This window comes from Triturus cristatus, chromosome 6, assembly GCF_964204655.1.
Source record: "Triturus cristatus chromosome 6, aTriCri1.1, whole genome shotgun sequence".
Taxonomy (NCBI): domain Eukaryota; kingdom Metazoa; phylum Chordata; class Amphibia; order Caudata; family Salamandridae; genus Triturus; species Triturus cristatus.
Genome location: NC_140589.1, coordinates 1,560,418,302 through 1,560,438,748, shown reverse-complemented (window position 1 = coordinate 1,560,438,748; position 20,447 = coordinate 1,560,418,302). Strand labels below are relative to the sequence as shown.

Sequence of the window (20,447 nt, the reverse complement as noted above, 5' to 3'; positions counted from 1 at the left end):
TGCTCCTCCTCTTCTTCTGATTCTACTCTGTCTGTTTCTCGTCTTTCTTTATGTATTCGTTCTACTTCCTTGCGGATCTTTCGACACATGGCGATTATACACGCCTGTCTATCATGTTTCTCTTCTGATATGTTCTGACCCCATTTGGCAAGTTTTTGCATGGTATCATGATCTGCCCCAGGCCTGTCTTGGTTCCTAATCACGCAATTTATGAAGAAACGTAGTAGTTGTCTTTGGACATCCACTTTCTGGTATTCCATAGCTTCGTTAATACTTTCTGGACCTCGCCCTGTTTGGACAAAGCGATATATATCGTCTAGGTGTTCAACCATTCCTGGTATGGTCATTAAATACAATGTAGCTCGTCGTATACGTAGTGATGATATGAGCAATTTGTCCTGTCTACCTGGTACTGGGTCGTATCTACAATCCACAAGCTGTTCTTTAAACATGTCGGATGTCGCTAATTGGGGTGTACGTTGGAGTGCTAAATCTCTAAGGGTCTGTTTATTTCGCGGCGGGGTGGCAAACATGTCTGTCGTACCTCCTGTAGCACCATCTGAGGTGCTGGGCAAGAAAGGATTCGTCGGACGTAGGATAGAGATTGTAGATGTGGGAAAAACTGTAGAAACGGACGGACCTGTGGGAACTTGTGTAGGAGTTTGTAGTTGCGGGGATACAGACGGATGCTCTTGGTGTTGAACACCATCGGCAAGCGGTGTGTGTGGTATGGCATTAGCATACTCGGGAGCTACGTCATCTAAATAGGAGGAAAGGAAAACGTCCTTTGCTGTTTTGGGATGTGTTTTGGGATGTGCTTTTATCGGGAGCAATGGAGGAGTTAAGTCTTTTGGTATTTCCGGGGTAGCCTTAGGTAACCCTTCGGCCAAAAGAGGATACATACCATTCATAAGAGTGTTTCTTTGTCTATCTACTTGTTCTGAGTTTACTCGGGTACCTTCCTCAATTAATAGATTTTCTTGGGTTTTATTTGAATTCTCTCTACCTTTCTCTTCCTGTCTGAGCGCTTTTTCTGTACGTCTATATGATTCTTTACGCCATAATTCAATGGCATCTTTCTGTGACTGTCTGGCTTTCTTTTTCCATAATTCTTCTTATACTCTCATGATGCAATCTGCATCCCAGGTCCCCGCTGCGGGCCATCTCTGATTTTCTGGCAAATCCTTGGTGTAGTCCACCCATAAATCAAGAAATAATACGGCATCTAGGCCATGCTTATGATACATAAAGTACCCTGGAGTGTCCCTAGGTGGGATGGGAACAGCTTCTTCGAGTACACCTTTTCTAGTTTTGATCTGTCTTAGTTTCGAAAAGAGCGGCATTTTTAGACCTTATTACTAGAACACACTTTATACAAGGAACACAATAATGAACAGTCATTCACACCACAATATATAGAACGTATTAAAACATTTAACACTTAACAGTTTAACGAATGATGATAACTAATAGAAAACTAGTTACTGACATAATACTGACACTAGATAATACTTATTTATATGCAAGACATACTATATATACTGCTAAACAGTACAGATACACTGCTGAAACAGTGCAGACCGGATTTGTGTACCCAAACCCGTCTTGACCGGCACAGACTATGTGCACGTTAAATGCCTCCCCGGTAATGGTACTCACCGGGTAGCTCGGAACGGAAGGCCTCGGAACGGAACTGAAACTGGACCGGACTGGACTCGACTCGACTGGACTCGGAACTTCGGAACCTGGTGGGCCTCTGTATACCTCGGATCTTGCTCTCTCAGCTAGGCTCTGGTCGGGATACTTCGTACTTCTCACCGCCTCGTCTGGGTGTTGATCGCAGCCTCAGTCGCCCCCGCTTGGCCGGAGGGAGATACAGGAAATCCTGCGGGTACGCGTTTTTGTCCGTTCAGCTGTGGCAGGAGACCGGGCCTGCAACGCACCTCCGGCGCGTGAGATGAGAAAGTGTCCCTGTTCGGGCGCCAATTTATGTGGTAAATATTTCATTACCGGTACTATTTTTTATGCGGTAAAGTCTAGTAAGAATAACTCAGTAAATATAAGAGGCAGAATCCGTGGTATTAGAGGTTCTAAAAGGCTTTATTCCTATACAAAGGAATACAATTCGAATTGCAGGCTTCTATTCCATCACCACGAAAGTTCAGGAAGGAAGGGCATACATTATTGACAGATAATTAGTTTTATAGGAAATGCATTACAGTGAAACAGATGCAAGAGGCGTAACAGCTGATAATACAGATAAAATGTGCATACGTAAATAATAAAGGCGGACATATGGGCGTAATTTAATAAACGTCATTATACATGATGTCACAAGTGGGTGGATCCATAAAAGAATCCTGCAATGTCAGCAGAAATATTTGGCAGAGATGCGCGCGCAGCCGCATGACGTGTGATTGACGTGCAACTAGAGGGTGAAGGGGACTTGACATTTAGCTCTACATGTGGAGACAGAAGTCTGGGGGGTCATGTCAACCTAATCCCAAATCATATCTAATATCCTATGTTTAAAGAACTGTGTTATCCGGAAGGAAAGGTCTCTAGGATAGAATCTATTCTATACTGACTGTTAGTGCGTGTACAGGCGTCTAAGTGTCTACATGAGATGCGAGGGGGTAGGAATATTCCATGGTAACAGGGCTATGAATTACTTGCATGAGGACAGCGAGGCCTGGCCCTTTGCACGGTAGCTGGAGGAATGTTTACCTAAACTACTAGACAGGAATGCATCGGATGAGGAGCGGAGCAGATAATCTTGAAGGTGAAATACAGTTTTTGGCAGGCAACAGGCTGGATCAGGCACCGTTAGCCACGCAGGGAGTAGGACAAAGTTCATGGATACAGATGCAGGCTCAGACTGGAGCTTTCAGAGGCAGAAGGCAGGAAAAGGCTTGATGACAGAATTCTGGGCCTACTCGCCTGAATCTGTAAAATGTGGAAAGTGAACCACATAAAGTCGGTGGCCTTTCATACTTAGGAATGGAATATCTGACCCGTTCATGGCGGATCTGAAAGAGGACATGTTGACGGTGGACGCACATGTATTTGCGTCTTCAAAACTGGAACTGGAGGGAACATACATGTACTTATAGCATGCACATGGAGCCGTTGGGGTCTACGATAGGGGACATAACTGATCACAAAATTCATATTTCCTCAAAGTGACTGATGAGACCCAATATAAAAGACTGGAGACGGGCTGCACTATATACCATTAGCCCACAAGATGAAGTCGACACGAATTCCACCCACTGTGATGTATCCACTAGTACACTGATGTATGCCTCACTGTGTCAACTGAATGAACCATTGAATAATGCTAAAATGTGTCTAATTGTTCTGTTACACACAATAACAATAAAAATTGTTTTGCAAAAAAAAAAGAAAACTACATGCCAAGCCTTAAACTCCATTTTGTTACACATAAGACACCCCTAAGGTAGGCCCTCGGTAGCCCATAGGGCAGGGTGCAGTGTAAGTAAAAGGTAGGATATGTACGTTTATGTTTTGCATGTCCAGGTAGTGACAAACACCCAAACCTGTTTTTCACTACTGTGAGGCCTGCCACTCTCATAGGTTAACATTGGGAATTCCGTAATACCCTTTTAATGTTTAATTTCTGATTATAAAGGAGTAGCTCCGTCTTGCCTCATATCTTTGGACTGGCAATGATAAATCCTATTTAATGGTAAAGTTGGATTTAACATTAGTATTTTAGAAAATACAGTTTTAAAAAGTGTGTATCATAAAGGGGAGAGATCCTATTGAGGTAGTAAGGGGCGGGATCAATCAAACTAAACTATACACAGAAGACCCCTTACACCATAGATTCATCAATAAATTCCTATGGCTGCATGGTTATTTCCCACCTCCCAATACCAACATATATTGGAAATATTATCCCATTTTTTATTTATACATATCCTCTCACTATTATACCCCAGTAGTTAACATAGCATATAAATGCCTACATAAAAAAGACATTAAATGCTCAGATTAAATGAGGAGGAAAATGAAACTACACATTCAAAGACACCGAATTACTTTTCTTTGTGGACTTCTTCATCCCCAATCATATATTATTAAACACCAGGCAAGAAAGCAAATAAATGACATAAATGTAAATAATGACTTAAGCCCACATGAATGAACATGAAATCTCACCTAAATGACACAACTATTCTATACATATATAAATAAGTTTTCTTACATTGTTTAACAAAAAACAAGAATAAAATCATGCATAAGTGTCCAACATATAAGGTGGTTCTTAATGTTTCAAGGAAAAAACATCTAATCGAAAGTGTCCATATGCAGTTTAATTTATTATCACACTACTGGATTCCTTTCATGTGGGATCAATATTGTTATCCTCCAATATATGGTCCTTCACATACCAAGGTGGCCCTGTGGGATAAGGGCACAAACTATTTCAAATGTCCATAAGATGGGGAGGAGGTCTAATCCCTCTCAATCAGATGGATGCTATGTGCACTCAGATTCTTATCTACACCGACACTCAATCTAGTGGAAACCTCTATATGGGTAGACGCAAGCCTTGAGTAGGATAATACAAGCCTTACTTGAAATTGAACATATGGCAGTCCCACCTGCAATTTGCAATCACCCATGAAGTAGCATCCACTAACAAACTCAGATATGTGTCCCCAAAATCAAGAAGACCTGAGGAAGAATTCAATAAGGCACCAGGTCCATCTAGAAGGTTGAAACGCATCAGTGTAGATAAGGATCTGAGGGCACATAGAGTCCACATGAGGCTAACAAATAAGCATGGATCTGATTGAGCGAATTTAGACCCCCTGATCTTATGGACATTTAAAATAGTTTGAGCCCCGATTCCATAGGGCCACTTTGGTATTTGAAAGACTATATATTGAAGGATAACAATGTAAATGCCACATACCTATTAGTCTGTCTCACCCTTCTAGGTAGAACAAGCACTGATCACTCTCTCCTTCTCTTTCCTTGTCGCCACTATTTGCTTTGTTCTATCCTAGTTCTTTCTGAAAGAATATAATAGGCGTAGGGTGGTGACTGATCCTAGCTACATGCCAAGTGAACATAACAGGTGGTTCAGAAGCATCATAATCAGTCTCAATAGCAGGATTGTAGAAAACTACACATACCCCCTGTTAGAAATGGGATCCTGTTTGGCTGAGGTATACACCCATGTCAAGCAGGAACCACCACTCTAGTCAGGGTAAGCTAGGTACGCACTAAAAGATAACCTGTTCTCACCTTCTGGCTGCTTGGCACAGAGAAGTCAGGCTTATCTAAAGAGGCAATGTGTAAAGTATTTGTGCAACATACACACACACACAGTAACACAAGAGCTACACCACAAACAGATTGTATGCAGGTTTAGAAGCATAGATTATAACATTCCAAACACAACAAGACCACATCAGCAAAAATCCAATGTATAGAAGCAGAGAAATTGAATTCTGAAGGAATAAATGCAGTAAAGCCCGTAGAAGCAAGAAGAGCTAAAAAGGTTATTGTAGGTCATGCTGGATCAAGCAAAGCCAAAGTCCAGGCCAACCGTGATGAAGTGCGGGCCGGCTACAAGACCCATGAGGGCCCTGGTGAACAAAGTGCCTTTCCTGGTTGCAAACAGTGAGATGCGCTGATCTTCTCCTCACACTGCATCAGTTCTGAAGACGGGTGCCGGAGTTGAAAAGCGCTGAGCGATGTGCTGGATTCTGCCATGGAGTCAAGGGGATGTATCGATCTAACCAAGCTGCAGGGGTGGCAATATGCTGTCCCATGCGTCGAACTCTGTAGGCAAAGCCCTGGTTCCAATGCGATGTGCCGATTTTACTCCTGCAACCAGGTCGACAAGCTGGTTCTGCTAACAAACAGGAGATGCATCAAAATCGATGTTGAGCCAGGGACAGGAGCACGGGTAGGGACTTTGTTATGCCTGAGTCTCAAGCAACAGGAGGCAAGCCAACAAGACCTTGGAGATCACTTGGAGTGAAGGCAGAGTCCAGCTCTCCTTCAACAGAGTCAGAGAGCAGCAGGCAGCACAGCAACAAACAGAAAAGCAGCCCTAACAGACCAGCATTCCAGTTGAGTCTGTTAAGCAGTACAGCAGTTCTTCTGGCAGAGCTTCAGTTACGAGTACATTAGTGTCTGATTTTAGGGGGTCAGTGAAAAAGTACTTACACCCAAAAGTGCCTTTGATGTGGGGGGCAACTTCAAAGCAGCCCTCTGAAGTGCACAAGGATCCTTTTCAACACAGTCCTGTCTGCCAGGCTATCTGTGGAGGGGAATCAATCCTTTGTGTGGGGACAGGACTCTGACTATTGAAGTGAAATGCTAACTCCTCCATTCCATCCTGCCCAGGCACGGGGATCAGAAGGCAGATGTATGTCGATGTCTATTCAGACACACCCATCCTTCCTGTGTTGTAGCTGTCTAGAGGGAATGCACAAGTGTAGTTATCATCCACCCTACACATGTATTGAAGACAGGCTGTCCAACAAACAGAACAGTAAGTGTAGAGAAATATCCATGTTCTAAAAGTGCCATTTCCAAAACAGCAATGTTAAATCCGAATTCACCAGTAAAGAGGATTTATCATTACCAATCCATTCCAAACATATGTAACATGAAAAAGCTACTCCTCTCTGGTCAAGAATTGTAGCTTAAAAGTGTAGTAGGGAATTCCCAATGCTAGCTTATAAGAGGAGTAAGTCTCACAGTAGTGAAAAATAAACTAGGCTGTTTGTTACTACCAGGACATGTAAAACATAGCCGCACATGTCCTACGTTTTATTTACATGGCACCCTGCCCTTAGGGCTACTTAGGACTTACCTTAGGGGTCACTTATATGTAATAAAAGGAGAGTATAAGACTCAGCAAGTAGCTTAAATTGCCGAGTGACAGTAAACTGCACACACAGGCACTGCAGTGGCAGGACCGAGACAAGTTTGAAAGGCTACTTATGTGGGCGACACAATTAGTGCTGCAGACCAACTAGTAGCATTTGAATTCCATGCCCTGGGTATATGATATTCCACTTTACAAGGGACTTACCCATACATCAAATATGGCAGTCAGTTATACACCAATGTCATCATGTTTGTGGGAGAAGCATGTGCACTTTAGCACTGGTTAGCAGTGGAAAAGTGCTCAGATTCCTAAGAGGTAAAAAGAAAAACATCTGGGGAAAAACCCACCTAAGGATGATGGGTCTATTTCCCTATTATGTGAAAGTCATTGACATTATTCATGAATAATCTCAGTGTGTTACTAGTTGTAAATGTAATTTGAAGAACAAGAGAGCCAAGCTGATCTCCACAAGTCATAGCCTTCACAAACTTCATACCCTTGGGTTATGCAAAGGTATCAGGGACAAAGCAAACACTACCTCAAATAACCATGGTCTGTTAAGTTATGTATGAAAGGTTGCCTCCAAAAATAACTTAATGTAATCTAAAAAAAAAGTTCCATATCTGAGATCCCTATCTGTGCCATTTTACCAAGACTTTTTTGTACTTTCTCGTGGGGTCTTTTGGCCTCCTTCATTTGACAAATAGAAAAAGTCCACAAGAGGATCCAATGCTGAGGATGATAGAGGCATTACAATTGAAGGAGATGGTTCCTTAATTTTTTGTAGCTTATAGTCAGAGTCTTGTATTATTACTTGAGATACACCAATAAGTAGATCAGTCTCTCCTTTTGCTTCATGGCAAAGGTCAACTTTTATGCTCCATGCTCCCTTGTTAGAAATTCATCTTTTATAATTTCCTCATGCTGTTCTTAGTAGTTTATCGACCTAAGGAGGTTTTCATTTTTTGATGAAGATTATAGGATATATATACCTTGGGTCTATGATGGGTATAATGGGAGTGCGATAATTGGACTCCTGGGGGATGCAGCCAAGGCCTCTAATGTTATAACATCATGCCTTTAATGAATGCCTTAATATCATCTCTTTAATGAACAAACTACTTTTATTGTTAATATTGTCCTTTTTTCCCCTTTACATTTCCTAATGTTGTTCTTAATTCTCTCTTTGTTGTGGCTTTTTGATTCCTTTGTTGTCTCTACTTGGGAATTGGACTCAGGTCCTTGTATGTATTTGTTTCTAGTGTTAGCATTCTACTGCTACATCTCTTTGGTGTCTTTAAAAAATTTGCTCAGTTGTTTTTAGATGCTCCATAGGGAAATTTGGCTTATCAGTTTGGACTGCAGCCTCTTTTTTGTGGGGCTTTACTTAAATTGAGACTCCTCTGCATCTTTGGTCAAAACCTTTAATATTTCTGTCAATATCAAAGAAGTGTAATCAGATTTATCAAGATGGGAAAGTATCCAAGCCAAGATTGTGTGTAATGCTTCCGTGGATTCCAATATGATATGATCATTATTCAGGGGACAAGCACCTGATAATCATACAATAAAGGGGTCGCTGTTAAATCAGAGCTAGAGGAATATCCCTTTAAGTCATTCTCCTTCGTCTTCTCTGGAGAATAATTGCCCTTGGACACAGATTTTAAATTCTATTGTTATTCAATGAGCACATGGCTATCCCCAGAGGGCCTCCCAGTGCTCAGATAGACAGAAGACAGATATGATCTTTACACAGATGCTGCCAAGTCTTATGTAATCTCCTAAAAATGAGTTCATTAGGGTACTTCCAAAGCACAGATGAAAGAGAGTTCCATCATTTAGAAGCAAGAAAGGAGAAGGATGGACCACCACTTCTGCTTTTAAGGTATCTGGGGATCACTGCTTAGAGGTATTGCTAGAATATAAGACTGAACCTAATGTTGCAATAAGCTCAGGCCTTGTTTTCTAAAGAGTTGGAAAGATGACCTTAAAGCTTTAAACTGTATTCTTTTTTTCAATAGAAAGCCAATGGAGTTTGACAGCGAAGCCAATACAGAATGGGGCTTAGAGAGCTTCAATGCAACAATAGAAGTCACGCTGCAGCATTTTGAACAATCTGCAATCTTCTTAATGTGGATTGAGAGATACCCATATTTAATAAATTTCCATAGTCAAGGCAAGATGTGACTATCATCTCGGCTATAGTTCTTTGGTTGGAGTTTGGCAAGATAGCCAGGATCTTTCAAATAGATTTTAAAATGCCAAAACAGACTGCATCCAGTTTTCCCACCTGAACCGCAAATGACAACTTGTTGTCCAGTCAGATTCCTAGGTGTTTGATGACTGTATTAGGCTGAGGTCCAAGGTTGTCTGGACAGCATTTCAGAGTCCAGCAGGTTGCCTGCCATAATGACTTCCATTTTCCACCACAATGTTTTGACAGCAGTAAGCCATCCAATATCCACTTGGCAACTTCTTTGAGACATAGCTTTAGCTGGGCTGCTTTTGAGTGCTGTTCTGGAGCCGGAGATATGCCCAACTGGGTGTTGTCCACATAAGAAACTAAATTAAAACCAAAAGACTGAACAATGTCTTCAAAAGGATGAACATGGATATTGAACAGGGTCAGGCTTAAAGAGGATTCCTGGGGTATTCTGCACCTAAAAGACAGGATGACTGAGCCAAAGGGCGTAGCACGGACCTGAATACTCCAATTCTGCAGAAAAGAGGCAGGCCATTTCCAGACAAATTGTGTCACCCCTGAATTACATGACCTCTGAAGCAAGATTGTGTTGAAAACCATGTGAAAAGTGGCACTAAGATCCAATAAGATCAAATTTGCAGTACCGCATTGACCATATGTAATTTTGAGTTCCTCAACAACAGCAAAGAACGCTGACTCAGAACTGTGGAGGAAGAAATCCTGTCTGGGAAAGACAAAGGAGATCATTCTGCTTCTGAAATTCAGGCACTTGCTTATTGACGTGCTTCTCTAGAACTTACCCCAAAAAACTGAGAAGTGAAATATTTTGAACAAAGGTCAAGTTCTTAGATATGTCTGGCACGTCCAGAGGGGTGTCATCATTGATGGAAGAGGCCAGCAGGCTAAGCAACACAAGTTTGCAAAATAAGCAATTTTTTTCAATGTTTCTGGCTGCCTGCTGACATGATAATGCAAAATTGGCAGCATTCTTCTTCAAGCTCTACTATCAGTTAAGTGTGGTGGTGGTGCTTTATAAATTTTATCGTCATTTCATTATGCTGTCCCCAGCCACATTTGGTATCACACCCATTCATTTATTTAATACACTTTGGGAGAGCCTTGGGATGATGGTACAATTACACAACTTGCGTATCGTTATGATTCAACAAAGAAAATTCAAGGGTGTGAGGTAACTGAGGAGGGTTTAAGTAGAGCTTGTAGTGACTGAATAAATATAAGTTATTTTAACTACTGAGGCGTGCTTATCTGGTGGTTATTTGGCAGTACTATTATCTACATTAAGGTATCTCTTAGCCAGTGAGCTTACTCAGCTGTACATGTTGCAAACCCTTCCTCCCTTTCTTCTCTTCATAACTCAGGTTCACCTGACTCTGATATTGGATGAAATGACAGCGAGTGGCATCTGTGGCTTCTATCCAAGTTTGCTCTGGGGCTGCTGCTCTGATGGAGAAGATGGATAGTGCCGAGAGGTAGAGAGGCTGCTGTGCTGTTCTTCTGTTGGTGCTGATGCTGTTAGTCTGATAGAAAAGAAGGAGAGTGGTGGCTTCAGTTCTAGTCTATTTTAGCTACTAGGGGTGCTATTGTGATGGAGAAGGGAGTAAATGATAGGGATTAAAGAGGCTGCTGCCCAGGGGGCTTGTGCATGGTGGAGGGTGCCCAGAGCTACAGGTTCTGCTTCTGCATCGCCCAAAGCAAACCCATATAATCACAATTTCGCAACACTAACACAATAAAATAGTGACATATTATGGCCACGAAAGAATGATTCAAACAGCTGTTTATTTATGAGCAACTAGCAATGTGTGCTGGGTACTCACCTGCTGAGTACCACGTGGCAGGTTCATTATGTTTCCACATGGCACATGCCATGTGCAGCTGAAATATATCTGATTTCAGCAACAGCTGCACAGTCCGAATTTGTGGGGAGCTTTTTCTCTTGCCATTTGGGCTGTGCTCAGGAGCTTGATGAATTTCAAAGAGGCCAACAATGTCCCAGGCAAATATTAGTTGACTCCTGTGCAGGTCCATTTTGTTACCCCAGTCAGGCTGGCACCAATCCCAGTAGGAGAGGAGTTGCCCCCAGATATAGTTTAGAGTGACCACAGATGAAGGGTTGCTTATTTCCCTGTCCACACCTCTGAGTGGGTACACAGACTCTGCATAGGGGAAGAAGCGGTTTGCCATCCTGGATTTAGGTTGGAAAGGGGCTCCGTGGGATCGTTTGCTGGAAGGCACACAGGATGTGCTGCAAAAGTGGTAAGAGAGGGGCCAGGAGACACCCACAAGATGGGCCTGGGTAAAAATGTGGTGGCAAGTACACTCCTCAGAACACTACTGGACCTGTGGAAGATCTGTGTGAGACCTGAGGCCCAAGAAGTGCCTAGAAGACCGGACCTGCTCTTTTTCTTGTACCCAGGACAATGAAGTGGACTCCAGGTGTTACAAAAACCCTAAATTCAGTATTGATAACCAACTGAAATGTTCATGTTACCATCAGTCCAATAAGGTTTTACTGTGAATTGTACATTAAGTAATTTGGAAGATATTAATATATAAAAACATTCCTTAATTTACTTGTTTGGGCCAATGCTTGTTTAGTCTCAAGACCTCCGGTAACGTTATTATTTCACTGTTGTCAGACATTGCACCTTTTTTGAAACACATGTAAACTGTCTTAAATCAAGGAAACGTGGGCCAGCACGTTGTTCGAAGCACGTTGTAACCGCTTCGATTAAGGAAACGTGCGCACATGGAGCAGCCTCGTGAAAGACAAGACCCAGCAGGTATTTAAACCCCGCCCCGCCAATCACCGGTGCTTCGCTTTCCAGTAGAAGTATCTTCCTGACTCCGTCCTGCTTTTCTCCGGTCCTGAACCCCATCTGGATTCCAGAACCGAAACCCTTTGTTCAACTTACCGGGACCTCTCTCCTGAATCGCATCCTTGTTTCCTCCAGCGTAGCTCCCGGTTGGAGGCTTCCGGCCGGCTTTCAGCCCGCCCGGCGCCTCTCTTCCGAACTCCTCTGCGTCCTCCCGATCCTTTGAGGAAAGGCCCTTGGCAGTCTTCCCTTCCGGCCTTGGAACTCCAGCTTCCCTCCTACAAAGAAAATAAAGAAAGGATTACAAATCAACAAATCGTTGCTTGGCAACTACGTTCTCAGACCCGTTAATGCTTCTTAAACACAGCGAAAGACGGTAAGAGAGCTCTTGACTTTTTGTGTAAAACAAAACAGAGAAATTAAAAGAAAAGGGAAAAAACGAAGACTAAATTCAGAACTGAAGATACTTTTGTTTTAAAAGAAACATTTAATAGTTTATAAAGAATCTTCAAGAAACCCACTGTGTGCTTGCAAGGGAACTCATTAATAAACCAGAATTCGGGTTTCTGAAAGGAGGCTTGTTATGTACATGATTTGTGTTTTATTTTTTTTTGTTTTTGTTTGTTTTCTTTAGAACCCCTTTTGAGAGCAACAGCGTAAAACAAGTCAGGTATGATAAAGCGAGTATTGCAAAATTGATTAATATTGTCAAGCAGAATATTCTCACCCATTTGTATTGCTTGTTCCTGTTTTATTAAGGAAAAGCCAAGACACTACAAGGTGATGCAAAATAGAAGCACTAGAACAGTGGGAATCTTTTCTATTTGGTATGGATATATAGTTAATGTTTATAAAGATTTTGCAAGTAGATTCAATAGAGATCTAGCTTGTATGTTTGTATTTTTTAGGAGAATTCTGAATACCACGCAAGAAAACTAGTGTTGGCATTTCCAGTCGTCCCACCTCTGAGAGAAAAAGGATAGGTGTCGCTCTAGAATTCAGACTCCAGATTCCAGTCTCTCTCTCTCTTTCTCTCATTCCAATTCCCCCCTTCCCCTGGGTATCAGACGGAATCGCAGGTTTCTCAATTTCTGTGCCTCTGGCTGGTTTCACGGGGATTCGGGGATCAGAAGCATTGAAGAAGGAACAAAACGGAGTTTCAGGTGGGTGACTTCACAACACCGGGGGTCATAACGCTGACCTCAAGCTACAGGGACACAAGCTATAAGGGACATTTTCTACAACTGTCGAGTCGGCACATCCAGCTGGACCTTCCCTGGACCCTGATTGTGGCTCTGGAGTGAGTCTTGGCCATAAGTGCTGTCCTAAGGTCCTTAGACCCTTGGCTGTGTCAAAGTGTACAAATGGCACATTATATTTCCTTTTCTGCAAACCTCACAAACACACATTCCTCTTGAGCACTTCTCTTCTTCTCCTCCTTCTGAGGACAGTGTTTTCAAATGTATAGACAATTGTGATGTCTCCGACAATTTATTGATGTCTAAAAAAATAAATTGCATTTGTTGTAGACATGTGATGGTGATGCCGTGAATGTTTATTAGCTTCTAGTGAAATTATCGCTACTGTGACTGCTTTTTTACTGTACTGCAGTTCTACCCGAGTTCGGTAGTATTCGGGTTACCCCATTGATATATACCCCCTGCCCCAGGCATGTGGCAGGTGTCTAGTTTGAAATCTAAATTTTGATAACATCAGGTAAACTTAATCAGGAGAAGAAATATCAGGCCAGTGCCCTAGCAATTACAGAATAGTTCAGCTGTTCCTTTCTTACTTGACCCACTGTAGGCTGCTGGAGAAGAAGCATTAGTGCAGATAACAGTAATTCGGGTTTTCTGTGCACAACTGCAAAGAGGGTACCAAGAAAGACATGGTAGTGGAAATATTATTTGTTTATTAGTGTTAGAAGAAGTAATTTTGCTATCCATATTCAATCAAATCTGTAGCCAATGGACCGTATAGATAAGAACAATTAACATAAATGTACCAAGGGTTCAAAAAACTGAAGATGATAAGACCAACCCTTATTTTAACACAGGTGCAGCAGCTATATGAAACTCACAAAAGGTGATGGGAGGAATGCTTGCAATTTATTTAACCACTAGCAATCGTTGGGGTAGTATTCTAACCCATAGTTCTTTTGTTCACTATGGCACCTAATTTTGGACCCAGCTATATGCAAATCAGTCTTGACCCTCATGGGAACAGTCCAGCCTGAACTGCAAGGCCTCCCCGAAATGGTTCACAAGCAACCAAGGACCAGTTTCACCCTGGTTACCTAGCTATCTGCTAATCAGTGGAAGACAAGTGGGTTCCACTGACAGTCAGCATGGGACCCACCTCTGAGTATACCCATGCACTTAGGATAGTACATGAAACACACAAAAGGTGATGGGAGAAATGCTTGCAATTTGTTTTACCACTGGCAATCTCTTGGGTAGCTATAACAAAAACAGAAAGGATCTAAGGCTGAAGATGTGCCCTTTCCTGTAAGGATTCCACCCCCTGTGACTGGAAATTCATCAGTACACAGGAGAGAGCCTCAGTGCAGACTTCAAGCTCACGTCGCCACTACAATTACCACCAAGCTGAACAAAAGGCACCACAGGCTGCTACAGGATTAAGAGGTAAAAAACATAAGTTTAAAAAGGCATTTTGTGTCCCTGTGGCCTTTCGATAGGTAAAATAAATCATTGATAAAAATGAGCTCAATGGTACTCTGTGGGAGATGGCCATCTTAAATTGTGCACTCGAGTGTCTCCATTGATGCTCATTGACGACTGGGCCACGGAGGGGCATTACTTCATGGGCCAATTTTGTTTCTATAAGTGTCTGGTGTCTATGATTCTCACTGCTACTAGGGACCATAGATACTAATTACTGACACAGGCTACTGTTGCCCCTTGATATTTCCAGCAATTGATGCTCAATACAGCTTCGATCCTTTGATGTTTAGTGCTGATGGAGCTGGGCAATAATAATTCTCCTTACTGCTATAATTCTACTGACACACGCCATATGACCTGCTGCTGCAGTTCTTTGTGCTGGTGCGACCTGAAGGTAGGAGAGATAGTTTCTTCCGGGAAGAAGGGCAGTAAATATATATTAAGACAATGCTTCAGTGTTAATTACAGTGCATGGACACCTCACCACACATGCACTGCAAGATACTTGATAAGCGAACTGATAAAATTGCTGTGCATTCAAGTGTCCATAAGAGGAAGGTTCAAAATTGATGTGGAACCAAATTCTTTATTGTTTTTAATTCTCTTTTTAACATGAGCTCTGGCAGACAGTGAAAGCTCTTTCTATCCAGACCAGCAAAAAAGCTGTCATCATTTAACCTATTTGTATGCAGATGTGTTCTAGCACAATGGTTCTTAACCTTTTGACTTCTATGGGCCCCCAGTTAATCATTACTGGTATCCAGGGACCATTAAGTCAATACTAGAAGTAGCCGAACTAAGGCCTAAGCATTCAAAAAATACAGAAACAAACATTTAGCAAATAAATACACAAATTATTAAATATTTAATTTAATTCACAAACAAATATTGAAAGAAAATCTAATATTGATTTTAATGAAAGGTTTGAGCTTCTCCAAATGCAAATGAGGCCACTCACTGTTCATACTATATTCTGTTTGATACACTTGCACTACTCCTACGAATCAATCTGAGGATACTCACTTAATTTTTAGCCTCCAAATTCAGATTTCTTTACATTTTCAGAATGTTTTAAAATGTTCAATTGTAAATTTTGCTTCTTAAGTAATATACACGTCGGGCCAGATGTACGACCAATTTTAGCATGCGCAAATGGGTTAGCGATCCATTTGCGCATGCTAAAATTGGTATGGCCATGTACTAACACAATTTTGAGAGTTGCAAATGAATTTCAACTCGCAAAAAAGTGTTTAGAGACTCGCTATTTGGAAGGGGCGTTCCCTTCCTAATAGCGACTCTCTAACCCATGTACCAATGTTTTGCAACCGCAATACGGTCGCAAAACACTCGCAATTACCACCTACTTCAAGAAGGTGGTAATGCATTTGCAAATGGGAAGGCCAGGGGACCCCTTCCCCTTTGCAAATGCATGCAAAAATATTTTTCAAGAGCAGGGAGTGGTCCCAGGGACCAGTGCCTTCCCTTTAAAAATGAAACAAAAACATTTCATTTTTATTTTTTTTAATGCATCCTGTTTTCCTTTAAGGAAAATGGGCTGCATTTAAAAAAGCAAAAGCTGCTTTATTTAAAAGCAGTCCCAGACATGGTGGTCTGCTGAGCCCAGCTGGCCACCATCCCTGGGAGGGCCAGCCATTCCCAATGGGGTCGCAAAACACGAGGCTCATTAATATTAATGAGGCACTTGCATTTTGCGACCCCATTGGGAATCGCAGTCAGTGTCTCTGACACTGTTGCACATAGTAAATTGCGAGTCGCTTTTTGCGAGTCACAATCGAGCGCAAATTGCGAGTCGCAATTTACTAGGGTCGTACATCTGGCCTGTTATCTGTTAATATATCAATTAATTTTGTACGCTGTAATCGACCCCCTCAGTAGAGATTGTAGATCCCCAGGGGTCCCCGGAACACAGGGTGAGAACCACTATTCTAGCAGACAATTTGATGAGGGGCGAGAGAGCCTGCTTACATTTTCTGGGCCGGTACAGAACATATCTACCAACAAAATGTGCAATACTATGTGACTTTCACCCATAAATCTGCATTAAACCCACTCCTTTTCAGTGAGGAAACTGGATTGCCCAAATGTTACTGATAAAATGCCTTACAATGCAAAGTAGTTAAAGATAGTTGAACGTCATTTTGTAATATCTGAACCACATCTCAATAGATTCTAGCTTGACATTTAGTACTTCAACATTCATAATACAAAAACTTGTTACCAGTTAGTATCACCTTATATTTTTTTTCTAGTCTTCTGCAGAGAATTCGTCACTGTTAAAGGCTTTTCCCTAGTGTTGAAGACATCAAATAAGCGGATTTCTCTGTTTTCGTCGCAGTTCTAAGAGGATGATGCCTAGTTGCCACGACCCCACCCCAATTTTAATTTCAAACAATTCCTCGAATTAAAGGAGGAACGAGCCAGCCGATCCTGCTACCGGACTTTTAAACGTCAGACTTATTCAAATAAACGTATATTACCTGTTGCTTGTGTATGTATGTAGGTGTGCATGTATGTAGTAATGCATCTGACTAGAGAATGATGATTCTCCAATTATTATGCAGAGAGAATCTTGACAACAGAGGCTAACATTATGCAATACACTTTTGTTGCTGCCCCAACATGCAGCCCTTTAAAGAACATTAATACATCATAAACATTTAGAATGTTCTCGAAAAGGTATAAATATACAGTATGCAGGCTTATCTTCCTCTTTTAGCTGTGAACGCACCAGAAATCATTTATCCACTTCCGGTTGTAAGTATAGGGAATTTGACAATCCACCTTGTTTCTTTTCTGAATCCTACAGGGTATTAACCCCTTCTGATTGTCGGATGCGCGGGAGCCGTCAGATGCATAAGTGGTCATGTGCGTCGGACAGCTCCCGCGCGTCCGACTCCATGACACAGGAAATACCTCTGGTGCAGGCACCAGAGGGATTCCCTTTACCTCCCCCCCCCACCCCCCCAACAGCCTCGGGAGCTGGGGAAGAGCTTCCCCTGCTCCCAAGGCCCCTCTGATTTCCCTGAAATGACGATCAGCGCGCATGTCGCGCTGACCTAATTTCAGTGAAACTGAAACTGATATTAGCCAAGAGGCTCATTTCAGTTTCGTTTTCTACTTGCTCAGGGGGCTATCTCAGCCCCCTGAGCACGTAGAAAGACAGGAAAGGTATCAGTAGAAAGGGGAGCATCTCAGTCCAGGAAGGTATAGCTTGCATGGATCCCCCAACATTTCTCTACCCAGAATCCCCTGCAAACCTCAATTTTAGCAGAATTTTTTTTTTTTTCTCAAATTTCTGTCTGGGAAAGTTCTGGAATCTATGTGGAACCACAAAGTGTTCCCCCAGGTCTCCTGATAAAAATGATACCTCACTCGCATGAGTGGGTCAAGTACAATCCTATATATTCCCACAGCCAGAAAGGTCCAGCAGATGTAACGGTATATTGTTTTCAAACAGCTGTCATAATTAAAAGAAGGTACAGGTGAAAACGTTGAAACAAATGGCTATTTTATTCAACTAATTTGCAATTTTTCCTATATTCAACTGATAGAGGCCCATTAGGATGACGGGTGGACTTTAGTCTGCCCGCCACCCTAGCGGTGATGGGACCGGCCGCCAGTGGTTCGGCGGTCCCGCACTGGCGATTAGGATGCCACCGCCACGGTGGCGGTGGCATCCTCCATTCCCAGCATTGTGGCGGGCGGTGCTCACAGCACTGCCGGCCACAATGCTGGGAATGCACTGTGTGCATTGTCATGCACAAGGTGACAGGCACCGCGAGGTGCCTCCCACCATTTCCATGACAATGCAGGGGGGTACCCCCATGTGCATCCCCCACCGTCCCAATACCCTGGGGGCCCGCAATGGGCCCCGGAAGAGAATTCCGCATGCCTATCCATGGCGGCAACGCCACCACGGAAAGGCATGTTTCTGCCCCCATGCTAATATGGATGGCGGTGTCTAGCAGGCACCGCCACCATATTAAACCCTTTGGCGGAAAAGCGGAGGACGGTCTTCCCATCCGCCGCGGTTCCCGCGCCATACTAATATGGCGGGGGGTAAATGGGTGGCGGGCGGGGAAGGCTGTAGGGTGTATCACCTCCGCCATGCGGACGGTGGCGATCTGCCCTACATCCTAATTGACCCCTTAGTCTCTATAAAGAAACCTTGAAGGATCTACACAAATGACCCCATGCAGAATTCAGAATTGTGTCTACTTTTCTAAAATGTATAGCTTTCTAGGATCCATTATTGCTATCATACCCATTTCTACCATTAACTGGAAGGAGGTTGAAAGCACAAAAAATAGCAAAAATAGGCAAATGTCCCAGAAAAATGGCAAAACTGTGTAAAATATTTTGGTTTTCTGACAAAAGTCTGCTTGTCCCTAAAAACTGGTAAAATGGCGACTGCAGCACCACAACCCCTTTTTGAAACCATTTGCAGGGAGAAAACCAGACGACTTCATCTGAAACACTTTTTCCCATTAAAAAAAAAGAAATTGCAATATTTTGGCTAATTTCTGGGTCCCCTCCAGGGGGATCCACAAACCCTGGGTACCTTTAGAATCCTCATGATGTTGGAAGAAAAGGACACAAATTTGGCATAGATACCTTATGTGGTCAAAATGTTACAGGGCCTAGGCAAGAACTATCCCAAATAGCCAAAAAAAGGCTTAGCATGTGGGGGGGCGGGGTGGGGGGGGGGAGGCCTAGCAGGAAAGGGGTTAACTAAAAGGGAGAGAAAAGTTACACAGTAAAGTTAATCTGGACTGAGAATTAGTCAGACTATAAAGTTCAAAATCAAATAGGATGCAGAAAAGGTTAGACACCAATAAATCCTGAACCAGAAGTCTAAGAAATGCATAATGATTGGAGAATCATCATTTCATTACAAGACCGGAGGCTTCCATTATGCATGTTTAAAGCCATCAAGACCTATATTGCTAACATGCTCTATTGATCTTAAGTAAAAAGTTGCAAAAGTGTTTGCATTTGACCAATCAGCTGTTCTAAGAATTTGTTAGGGAGCCTTCTGATCAAAATACGTTACTAGGCATTGCTACTCTAGAAGAGTGAGCTCGAAATCTTGAGAGGTCTATGCCTGATTCACTCATTACCGTATGTAGCCATCTAGCTAGTGTTGCTGTTAAAACTGGTCTATGGGGTTTGACATAGGATAGGAGGAGTTGATTAACATAATTTGCTCTAAATTCTGATATCTTACTTTCGTACACATTCATATATCTTACCACACATAGGGGTCTATTATAATGGTGGGTGGACCGCCACCACCCGTATGGCGGTGGCGATCCGCCCGCCATTATTCTCCGCCTGCCTCCCATTTCCCCCCGCCATATTATGATGGTGGGGGGGACCCCGGCGGATGGAAAGGCCGTCCGCTGGTTTTCCGCCGGTCTCACAGGAGACCGGGCGGAAAAGGAATGTAATATGATGGTGGTGTCTGCAAGACACCGCCATCCATATTAGCATGCAGGTGGAGATGTGCCTGAAAGGCATGCAGTCTTTGCCTATGGGGGCCCGTAGCGGGCCCCCAGGTAGCTGGTGGGGTGGGGGCGCACATGGGGCATTGGCACAGACAAAGTGTCAGGCACCGCGCGGTGCCTGTCACCTTGTGCATGCCAATGAATGATGTGCATTACCAGCATTGTGGCGGCTGGGAATAGGGGATGCCACCGCCACGGTGGCATCCTAATTGCTGGTGCGGGACCGCCGCACCACTGGTGGCCGGTCCCAGCACCGCTAGGGTGGCGGGCGGACGAAAGTCCGCCCGCAATCCTAATAGGCCCCATAGCTTTTCA

General features: G+C 43.0%; 1 long non-coding RNA gene across 1 annotated transcript in view; it reads right to left on the bottom strand.

The window, feature by feature from the left end:
• Positions 1 to 12,164, bottom strand: part of LOC146821664 (uncharacterized) — a 38,416-nt gene extending 26,252 nt beyond the window's left edge. Inside the window, exon 1 of the long non-coding RNA XR_014963191.1 lies at positions 12,020 to 12,164. This is a non-coding gene — a long non-coding RNA (uncharacterized LOC146821664). The remainder of the gene's footprint in view (positions 1 to 12,019) is intronic.
• Between the last annotated feature and the right edge of the window lie 8,283 nt (positions 12,165 to 20,447).